Genomic DNA, 11,933 nt, shown 5'->3' with positions numbered 1-11,933 from the left:
GAGCTGTCCAGCCAACTCATCGAACTTTTGGACAAAGGATTCATCCGACCCAGTTTCTCACCTTGGGGAGCTCCGGTTCTCTTTGTTAAGAAGAAAGACGGTTCCTTTAGGATGTGTATTGACTACAGGCAACTAAACAAGCTCACTATTAAAAATCGCTATCCACTTCCGCGAATCGACGATCTATTTGACCAACTCCAAGGAGCAAGTTACTTCTCTAAGATAGATCTGCGATCCGGATACCACCAACTCAAAGTCCAGGAAGATGATATCCCCAAAACCGCTTTCCGAACTCGTTATGGACATTATGAATTTGTCGTAATGCCCTTCGGTCTAACGAATGCCCCTGCCGCACTCATAGACCTAATGAATCGAATCTGCCGACCATTCCTCGACAACTTTGTCATCGTTTTCATCGACGATATTCTAGTCTATTCTCGAAGCGAAGAGGAGCATGGCCGACATCTCCGACAAATCTTAGAAACCCTAAGAGCCGAAAAACTATTCGCAAAACTCTCTAAGTGTGAGTTCTGGCTCCGTAGTGTGAACTTTTTAGGACATGTTGTTAGTCAAGAAGGGATACATGTGGATCCTTATAAGGTCAAAGCCATTGAAGGATGGGCGATCCCAACGACACCCACAGAAATTCGTCAATTTTTAGGTCTCGCAGACTATTACAGGAGGTTCATTCAGAACTTCTCCAAAACAGCCAAGCCACTTACATTGCTTACGCAAAAGGGTGTACCCTTGGAATGGGTGGATAAGCAAGAAGCTGCATTCCGAACTCTGAAGCAAGCACTCTGCAGTGCACCGGTATTATCACTACCATAGGGAACAGAGGACTTCGTAGTTTACTGTGATGCATCGAATCAGGGTTTAGGCTGTGTACTCATGCAGCGTGGGAAGGTGATAGCTTATGCGTCCCGACAACTAAAGACACATGAGGCGAATTATACCACCCATGATCTTGAATTGGGAGATGTGGTCTTCGCCTTGAAGATTTGGAGGCACTACCTTTATGGTACCAAGTGCACCATCTTCACTGACCACAAGAGTCTCCAACACATCTTAAATCAAAAGGAGTTAAACATGAGGCAACGAAGATGGGTTGAACTGCTGAACGATTATGAGTGCGAAATCAAGTACCACCCAGGTAAGGCTAGCGTGGTAGCTGATGCCTTGAGCCGAAAAGAATACTTGAATCGTCGTTTGAAGACTCTCTCCATAACCATTCAATCCCACCTGACCTCGTGAATCAGAGCAGCCCAGTTCGATGCCATGAAGGCAGAAAACAAAACAAGCGAAGCATTACGTGGAATGGAAGAGAATTCCGAAGTGAAGGAGGACGGAGCATGTTATTTCATGAACCGCATTTGGATCCCTAAACTTAGGGGATTCAGAGAAGTAGTCATGAATGAAGCCCACAAGACACGATACTCCATTCATCCGGGTTCAGATAAAATGTGCTTGGATATCAAGCAACATTATTGGTGGCCTAACATGAAGGCATAAATTGCCACTTACGTTAGCAAGTGCCTCACTTGCGCTAAAGTAAAGGTAGAATATCAGAAGCCCTCAGGATTATTACAACAACCAGTAATACCAGAGTGGAAATGGGAAAGGATTACTATGGACTTTGTGACCAAACTACCCAAGACAACAGATGGTTTGGATAGCATATGGGTAATAGTCGACAAGTTGACAAAATCCGCTCATTTCCTGCCAATAAAAGAGTCGTACAAGATGGAACGATTGACAAGGACCTATATCAAGGAAATCGTGAGACTCCACGGAGTGCCAATATCTATCATCTCAGATTGAGATAGTAGGTTTACTTCAGGCTTTTGGCAATCGCTTCAGAAAGCTATGGGAACACAACTTGACATGAGCACTGCCTACCACCCACAAACGGATGGTCAAACCGAGCGAACCATTCAAACGCTAGAAGATATGCTTCGCGCATGTGTGATAGATTTTGGAAGGTCATGGGATACCCACTTGCCTTTGATCGAATTCTCGTACAACAACAGTTATCACTCAAGCATCAAAGTTGCTCCTTTCGAGGCATTGTATGGGCGTAAATGTAGATCACCGTTGTGTTGGGCTGAAGTAGGTGACACTCAGCTAGCAAGAGGACAGCCACCAGGCAATGCATTAATGGGACCAGAAATACGCGAAACGACCGAGAAGATAATTCAGATCAGAGCCCGACTGCAATCATCACGAGACAGACAGAAGAGCTACGCTGATAAACGGCGAAAGCCCTTGGAATTTCAAGTCGGGGATCGGGTGTTGTCAAAGGTCTCTCCCTGGAAAGGGGTGATTCGTTTTGGGAAGCGGGGAAAACTAAACCCACGATACATTGGACCCTTCGAGATTCTTGCCCGAATCGGTCCAATGGCTTATAGACTGCAGCTACCCGCTGAGCTCAGCAGTGTACACCCCGTATTCCATGTTTCCAATTTAAAGAAGTGTTTATTCGACGAAACTCTCGTCATTCCATTAGAAGAAATTGAAATCAACGAGAATCTCCTGGAACGCGAAACGTGGACCAGAATTCACATGGGAACGCGAAGATCAGATGAAGAAGAAGTACCCTCACCTATTCTCGCATCCTCAAATCTAGCTTTAAAAAGAATTTCAGGACGAAATTCCCTCTAACGGGGGGATGATGTCACAACTAGGAATTCTGATACGTAGTAAACACTTAACAAAGAATGACATTGTAGCTAGAACTTGAAAACATGTATGGTGTTTATTCAATGACTAGAATTTTCTTATTGGGCCTAATGGACCAATAAGCTTCTAATTTGACTATTTTGGGCATAGAACTCTTAAATGGACCCTAATTGGACCCATTTGCATGAAACTTAACATTTTGGGCCTCATAAGCCTAGAATGGACTAGTTTATCTTTAATGGGCCTTATTGGGCCATAACAAATCTAATTAACCTAAATGGGCCATAAAACCCATTCTTTTATACAAATTGGGTCGTAAAACCTCTTAAGGGCCCATTAGGCCGAAAACCATTAACTTGGGTTTCACATTAGGAGACTTAAGCACAAAAGGCCCAAATCCTCTTCTCTCTTCTCTCTTTCTCGGCCCAAGAGGAAAACAAAAAAAAATAGAAATTAATGAAATAAGGAAGGTTAGCTACCTCCTTATTACATTATGGACTTCCATGCACCATCACAAATCTCCATGCAATCCATCCTTTCACCTCTCTTTCTTCTTCCCCCCTCTCTTCTTATCTCTCGGCCAAAGGAAAAACACACACACATAATTCACTTAAGCTTCTCTCAAGAACTCACAACAACTTCTTCACTTCTCCTTCAAAATTTTCGAGAGTTGGGGCTTTTCAAGAAGGTTATTCCACAATAATCATCATCATTGGTAAGTTATACACATCCAAGGATTTTATAACTCTTTTCTCATGATTAGATCCTTCCTCTTAAACATTTGTGGTAATCATACTCTTAGAATCACCTCAAACTCGAGATCATCATCAAGGTGTTGTTAGGGCTGAAAATCACCTCACTTTCTTCCATTTCTTCTTCAAAACCGTGACCAACAAGAAAATGTGAGTTCATACCCCTCTATTTTCGGTTTTCACAAGTTTTATGGGGGAGAATACAAGTAAAATGTATAGATCTACGTGTATGTGTATGTTATGTGTGATTTCATGTATGTATGTGTGATTTTATGTGTTTATGTGGTCAATATGTAACAAAAAGGAAAGAAATCTCGAGATCTATGGCACAAGTAGGAAAATAAACATGATCTAAGATTATATTACACTAAACAAGTCAAGAAAAATTACCCTCTAAGGTTATAATAGACATATTGCAACATAAAACTCATTTTTGGACTATATTTTTCAAAAAAACAAAAGTTGGGTTAAAAATTGTCATTCACGGTTTTCTTAAGGACCAAAAGAGTCAAAACAGTTAAAATAAATGTTTTTATGAATATTATGCTCTTCAAAGGACAAGATATGTAATTTGTAGCTTAATGGGCCAATTTTTGGGCTTTTCGGCCTATAGGCCCAAAAATTGCGAAAATATGATTTTCAAGGGACTGAAATGGTACAACTCTCAAAACAGGAGGTAAAAGGGTAAACAAAACTATTTCAGGGGTTAAAATGATTTTTTTTCCAAAAAGGATAAAAAATGTAAAGTTTTTGGAATTTGGGGCCAAAATTGTAAAAGTTGCGAAAAGCTTGGACTTTAACTGAAAAACTCTTTGCTGAAGGGGCTGAAACTGCCAAAGAGTAAATTTTGAGCTAAAACCATTTCTTAAACAAGTCTATGGATCAAAAATGTATTTTTTATATAAGGGACTAAAATTGTCATTTTTATTAAAAAAGGGCTGAATGGGTCAAACCAATATTTTGAGTCAATTATTTTATTATTAAGATATTTGGGTCAAAAATACCAAATTACAACTTATGAAAATAGAATGAAGAATATACATATATTTTCAAATATCGTTATAAACAATTGACAAGTTTCGTGCCATTGCGTATTTAACAATTGTTCAATCAAACTTCCGACAATTATACTATACCTAAAACAAGTAAATATTCAAATAGTTGGGCTTGAAAGATCCTAATCATGCTTATTGGGTCTTCGTGGCCCATTGACATGACTTTTGGGCCTAACAATAATAACACGTGTCTATTGGGCCTCCTGTGACCCAATTACATGTTTAAGGGACCCTCAATGGCTTCGATGTTCTATTGGGCCTCAGTGGCCCATTAGTATTGCTAGTAAGGTCCAGATAAATCAAATGTCAAATGGGCCAACGCGTCCTTCGTATAACCAACAGTCTTAAATAACACACATAATTAGCAGGACCTTGTAATCCTCTTCTTTGTTTGTTAGGCTTACCTTCAATTCAAGTAAACAAATACAGGTCGTTGATGAATGGTAATCAATTTCGTTTGGATTAAGTGAGTAATAAAGGGCGACACCTCTAAGGGTCGTTCGTAGTCTGTAGTTATAATCAAAGTCTCCTGGAGGGAGAGCGAGAGTTTGTGTATAGATCTATACGGGGTGACTCCCCCACACCTCAGCTGTTCGCTACAGTTAGACTCGGCCAGTCTAGGGTAACAAAATCTTAAGAACAATTCCGGCATTCGCTAGAATGCCAAGACAGACGAACTAGTCATTATCATGCATGGTTATAACGACTCACATAAATAAATAAATCCAATACTATCCGAGTAATCAAGGAAAATCATAATCGTTCGTTGTGACGGTATAATAATTCGAAACAATCATATTATATTATCGGAAAACATCGGGTTTTTTCGAGGAAATCAACACCATTCACTTGTACTTTCAATAACTATAATGCAAAACTTCTTATTTATACACGTTTTGAAATCATTCATGCACAAACTTGTGGATCTTCACACTTTGGTATAAACAATTGTCTTTTCAGAAAATATCGGATGTTTTGGGTTTTATAAACTACACAAAACATTTTTATAACAACCTTGCTTATGAACTCACCAACTTTCCATATGTTGACGTTTTCAAAATAACTTGTATTCTCAGGTAACAGGTAAGCTGAAGAGTAATACCAAGTATGTTAGGATTTTATGTTTTGAAAACTCTCAAACAATTTATGTTATGGATATGTAATATTTGGACAATGTACTTGATGTGAACAATGTCAGTTGTAATGTATTAATGCATGGTGAAGGTTATGTTGTGTTTCATGTATAATCATTGTGATGATAATCAATTCGAGTCACGTGAGCCCTCGGACGTTTCCGCTGTCTGGTTCGGGGGTGTGACAGCATTGCTTCTATCTGTTTGTTGAACATAGTCCTAAACCCTGAAGATTCTTGCAGTAGGAGTGGAATTCGAGAAAATCAAAAGAACAGAAGTTGGAGATGGTGGCTGTGACTGGTGATGACGGAGTGGGTGACGAAGGAAGGAACTGCGACGACAACTTGCTGTCTGGTTTTTTCTTGTGTCCAACGGTTTACGACGAGGGGTAAGGCAGCAGATCAATACAAGCTTCATTTGATAGAAGAAGAGGGAGAACGGGGGTGGTGACGGAGTTGTGGTGGTTAAACGGTGGCCTCACAGTCGGTGGTTTTTAGTGGAGGGTGATGGCAGGTGAATGCTGGAACGGAGGCAACAGGTGGAATGCAGCATCGACTTTGGGGTGTTTGATGGCAATGGGTCACGAGAGAGAGAGAGAGAGAGAGAGAGAGAGAGAGAGAGATATTCTTTTTTATTTTTCTTTTAATCATAAAAAATATTTAAATATATAAAAAATAGAAGAAGAAAGTACCAAGGGTAAATCCGTCATTTTAAATATTTCTAAATCAAATTGGACCAAAATCGCAACAAAATAAAAACTTTGGACCTGTGGTGTTAGTCAAAACTTTTTTGGACCAAAGTGGCAATTTTGTGCAAACCACAGGGACCATTTGTGAAGTTTAGTCTAATTTATATTCTTCTATAACAATACGGATTATTTTAACTTTTCATTTGACAAAACTGCACAAATGGTCCCTGTGGTTTGCTGAAAATTGCCACTTTGGTCCAAAAAGTTTTGGGCTAGCACCACAGGTCCAAAGTTTTCATTTTGTTGCGAGTTTGGTCCAATTTACTTTAAATTTTTTTGTAATGATGATTTTACCCTTCTTTTTTGTTTTTTTCATTTTTTTTATTTATTTAAATATTTTCATAATTAAAAGAAAAATAAAAAAGAAAATAATCTCTTTTTCTCTCTCTCTCTCTCTCTCTCTCTCTCATATCTGAATTTTTCCTTTCACAATCTAAAATGAAATTAGGGCTTTTAATGGCACTCCCGTTTTCAATATATGATCGGGCAATGGATAAACGTGTATGAACACAAGGCATCAGAAGGAAAGGAAGCGTCATTGCAAGTAGAGGAGAAATCGAACACCAACTTCGATTTTGGGGGGTTCGATCCTTGCTTCCTTGCTCGTCGCAGGCCAGAAAGGGGACCAAGGGAGGTATCGGCGATTGCAGATCGTGAGGAGGGAGATGTCTCCGGATCGACGACAGCGAAGCGACACAGGTGGGAAGAAGCAGCGAGCGGCTGTGATTTCGGGGCTGCTGGGTCGTGGATGAGTAAGGGGAAACACCCTCGTTTTTTGAGTGAACCGAAGAAGGGAAGAAGAACGGGGCAGTGAGGCTGTCGTCGAACTTGGTGGGTTCAGCGAGGGCTACTAAAGCAGCTCTTGGTTGCTTGTTTCTGCTCCAGCTATGGATCGCGAGGGGGAGGAGGGAAGGAGCAATGAAACATTGGTGCAGGTGGGGAGGCTCGTGGGTTGGTCGAATGCTCACAGGTCGTTTACTTCTTCTTCTTTTTCTTCTTTTTTTTTGATAAAAATGTTGGATATAGTGTCTAAGTCCATAACTATATTTGGTATGTACTTGACCCGACCCGGCATGGTCCATTTGGGTTGCACTTCACCCGAACAATTTATGGATAATCGTTTGAGAATAGTATAAGTTATGATTTATTAATATATTATAAGTCCTAATATATTAATAAAAAATCATATTATTTAATTAGTATTGATCTATAATTAATCTAGAATTAATTTAGAGATCAAAAGTATGACTAATTAAATATGGGCTCTTGTATTTATATAGTATGGGCTAATGCTTATTTGGAATGGGCTAGGCTTGCATGGAAAGTCCATGGATACTCCATGGAGCTTTAACCCATGGATCTCATGGAAATGAAAAGACATGGGTATTAGGGTTTACATGGATGTAACCCTAATCCACCACACTATATAAAGGAGGCTTTGGTTCTTGAAATTGCACTAGTTGATGTGTGTAAACTAAGAGGACCGATTTCAAGAAGTTTGTGACTATTCTCTCAAGTTTCCAAGTTTGTGGTGATTTGTGACTTCCATTTGAGGCATCCACATTATTGGTGCTAGGCTCTCAAACTCCAAGCAATCAACTACTACTACAAGGTAAGTAATTCTACTAGTTTTATTTGATTCAAGTACCCCATGCCATGCTAGTTAGGATAAGAACCTTGGAAAAATAATTATTTGCATGTATCTTAGTCAAACATAGATCCAAGGTTTCTAGGGTTGCATGTACACCATAGGAGTGTTAGAATGCTGAAAACCCATTAGTGGTATCAGAGACAGGTTTGTTTATTTGATACTTGATGCAAAAAAAAAAAAAAAACTTGAAAATCGAAGTTTTGTTCAAAAGCTCGTATCAAAATTTCAACTTTTGTATATGTTCTTACGATTCTTGAAATTTTTGATATGAACATTCATAAACATATGAGTTTAGAAGATCATAGAAATTATGTGCTAATAATTGATTAGATTAATTCTTGATCTTTATGTGTTTTAATGGAGTCCATAACTAGTTCTTAAGTTATGGATAACCAAAAGTCACATTTATAAATAACCATTAACTCATAAGTTATGAGAAATGAAAAGTTTTCAAAGTTTACAAAACTTGCCCTCAAGTTTTGGAACATGTAAAGTCATATTAAAAACTTTAGTTCCAACCCCTAGAATTTTAAAAGTTAAAATTCAACCCTTATACTTTATAATATTATAAGTTTAATAATATTTATATATGTATAAGATCAAGTCGTCTTACCGCTAGTACGCCTCATTCACGAAGCCGGTCTATAAGGGGGGTATAAGGTTGTTGCCTATAAAATGGCAACTTAATGGGTGTCCACTCTCACCCACCGCTTCCTTGATCGGTGGAGGGTCGTTAGCCGAACGGGTAGGACAAGGACTTATAAATTCTCATTAAAAGTATAATGATAATACTAAAGTAACTAAACTTTATTGAATTCCCAATCTTAGTTATTTTAGGAAAATGTGAATAAGGTGCTAATCCATGAAATTACACTTTACACTTTGTTTAAGTCGTTAGTGGAGCGTGTGTGGTTAACCGGCACACTAACTTGAACTTAACAAGTTAGGTAAAGGGTGACTTAATGTTTATCATAGTATCGATGGAGCGTGTGTGGTTAACCGGCACATCGATTGAGGGGTAATACATTAAGGGTACCAAGTAATTTGAATGGTTACTTCACACCTTGTTTTGTGATCCTCGGCATCCCAGTCACAAAACTTGAAGGGCACACTTGTCACACCCCGCTAAAGTGGAAACGCAAGGTATGACAGCGACAAAGGTTTCATTGCAAAAGATAAAGATACATCACCATAGCAATATTAAAAAGTTTACAACCCATAGCTTAAACAAAACAAAGTACAAGTTTTCCAAAATGACATTGTTCAAAATATATAACTTCATAAAATAACTTCCACACGATGCAGCATGCTCTATGATGATGAATCTCTATATCCACTTACTAATTATTTCCTGAAAAAGCATGTAAAACGAGCGTCAACTATGAAAATAGTTGGTGAGTTCACAAGTATATAAAATCGTGCTTGAAATAAGGCTTTTCGTAATTACAAGTACATTGCTTTAATGATAAACCAAGTTGATTGCTATTAATGAATACAAGTTTATTGCTATAACGAGAAACGAGTTTGTATGTGTATGAGCAAACAATGAGTCTCAACCAAACCTATGACTGAAGCCCTATCGAGATCTATGCTTATCGTTCCATAGATGAATATGGTATCATGCACTCCAGCAATAGGGCGAGTGAGGAGTTGTCAATTCCTAATAGCGCTATCCATAATGACCATTGGCTCAAAGAGTTAATGGTTAGAGATAAGGGAAGGGCCTTAGTACGATAAGTTCTCATGTTCCGTGTTGCATAGACATACATAAAGAAACATAGCAATACAATAGCAATCGTGTTTGATACAATTCAATTTAAATACAACATGCAAATAATAGTTTTTCTGGACATGCTTTTCCACCCCAAAACATGAAAACTGAAAATAGGGGAGTGCGTGAATACTCACAATGTTTCGAGTAGATACAAGTGGTGCCTTGGAATACACCAACGTCTTAATGCCGGGATCCTACGACATCAAACACACACTAGTGAGTTTCCATGTCGAAATCTAATGTTAATATACTAAACTCTACATATAGTGAAATGCCAATTTATGTTCTAATATTGGATTTTATATTAATTGGTTACACTTTTTCTGAAATGATGAAATTCTACAAGTCATGTGATAAATACAACTTTGGGATATTAATTTTCCAGATTTAGTAATATAAATTTAAGGGTGTTTCAACACATTTAAAGGTGTTTTAAATTCCTAAAAATGTAAGATATTATCAAATAGTTTCCAAAAATTGTCAAACCTTGTATTTTTCATTCTAAATACAATAGAGGTTTTCCAGAAAATTTTCCTTGAATTTTTGATATGGTTATCTATTTTCCAAATTTTTAAGCCTTCATAACAACATAAATTCACGAAAAATAGCATTCAAAGGATAAAAATTCTCAAACTTTTTATTTTACTGTTATTACACATTACTAAGCTGGGAAAAATATAAAAATGGATTTCCAAGCTGTTTAATTTTATTTTACGATTTTTGAGCATTTATTCCAATAAAAATTGAAATAAATAGAAAACAGTTTCGAAAATTACCCAAACTTTTTATTTAACTGTTATTATACATAACTAGGCTGGGAAAAATATAAAAGATATTTTTCAGTGGGTATTTCTATTTTTCCTTGTTTTATCCCCTTAAATAACCATTAATTGAAGAATAAATAACAAACAGTTAAAATAAATTACCAAAAATGTTTGTAACATCATTTACAGTGTAAGTAATCTGGGAAAAATACTAAAAGTGGTTTTCATATTGTATAGTCCGGTTTTGGGTATTTATGTGTATTTAAGTGTATTTAACTTTAGAAAATAGAAGAAAAATAGTTTACAGTAGAGAAAAATCATCAAAATTTTTATGTAATCTCCTACTGTACAACATGATGTTCTGGTAAATGTTCATGAATTTTGGATAATCAGAACTATTTTTCTTATTTTTAGGCCATTATAATTACCAAAAATTGGGAAAAATAGTAAGGCATGATGAAAAATTCTGAAATTATTTTTCTGTGTCACCCACCACAGGTAAGGGCTGCGAAAATTGTTAGATACAATTTTCACACTCTCTAAAGTGGTTTTGTGATTTATTATACCCAAACAAAAAGAAAATCGGAAATCATACCAAACAGCAACAACAATCGATGAAATTTAGTGAGGGGTCATTATTCACCATAGGGGTCATCCATGAATTTATTCCGGATTTATAGACATCTGGAAGTATTTTATGTGATTTATGCCCTTGTTTTCTTGCAAAAATTTTAATAAATCAAAGAAATAATAAAAGCTTTTGGTATTTTACAGATTATCACATGCATGTGAGGGCTTTCAAAAGGAAAAATGTTCGAAATTTATTCAGAAGGGAAATAGGGGTATTGAACCCAAACAAGATAAGAAATGTTGCATGCAATGGTGCATGAGATGTAAATGTGGCTGAAGTTCATGAATTTGTGAAGCACATTCTGTGGGGTTTTAAGCCACGAAATTTCAGCCATCATTCACTGGATATGTTAAGTTTCTAAATTATTTTTCCCCATATTTATGGTTGGGTTTAAGGCCATTGATCATGCAAAGCAAAAATGGTGATCACAGAAAAAGAGCTGTTTGCGCAACCATTTTGTAAAAATTGCCAAAAATCCGATATTTAATATTTTACAGTGAGACCAGTTGGGTTTGAAAGTTAACTCGTGGAACTATCCAATACAAAAAGAATATCAGGATTTGGTTAAGAAATGACCGAGTTATGGCCGTTCAAAGCTGAACAATGTAATCTGGCAGATTGCATGTTTGCTTTGAGTGCATTCTTAGGGCATTTTGACAAGAACAACATGCATGCTTCGGTTAAGGTCCGATTTCTAGCACATGCATGGAGTGAATGAGCATCCAAAATGTACTAGAAATGGTTTA

Source organism: Lactuca virosa, chromosome 1 (genome assembly GCF_052849685.1).
Source record: "Lactuca virosa cultivar CGN04683 chromosome 1, Lactuca_virosa_CGN04683_v6, whole genome shotgun sequence".
Taxonomy (NCBI): Eukaryota; Viridiplantae; Streptophyta; class Magnoliopsida; order Asterales; family Asteraceae; genus Lactuca; species Lactuca virosa.
The sequence above is the reverse complement of the archived record's forward strand: the minus strand, read 5'-3'. Positions refer to the sequence as shown.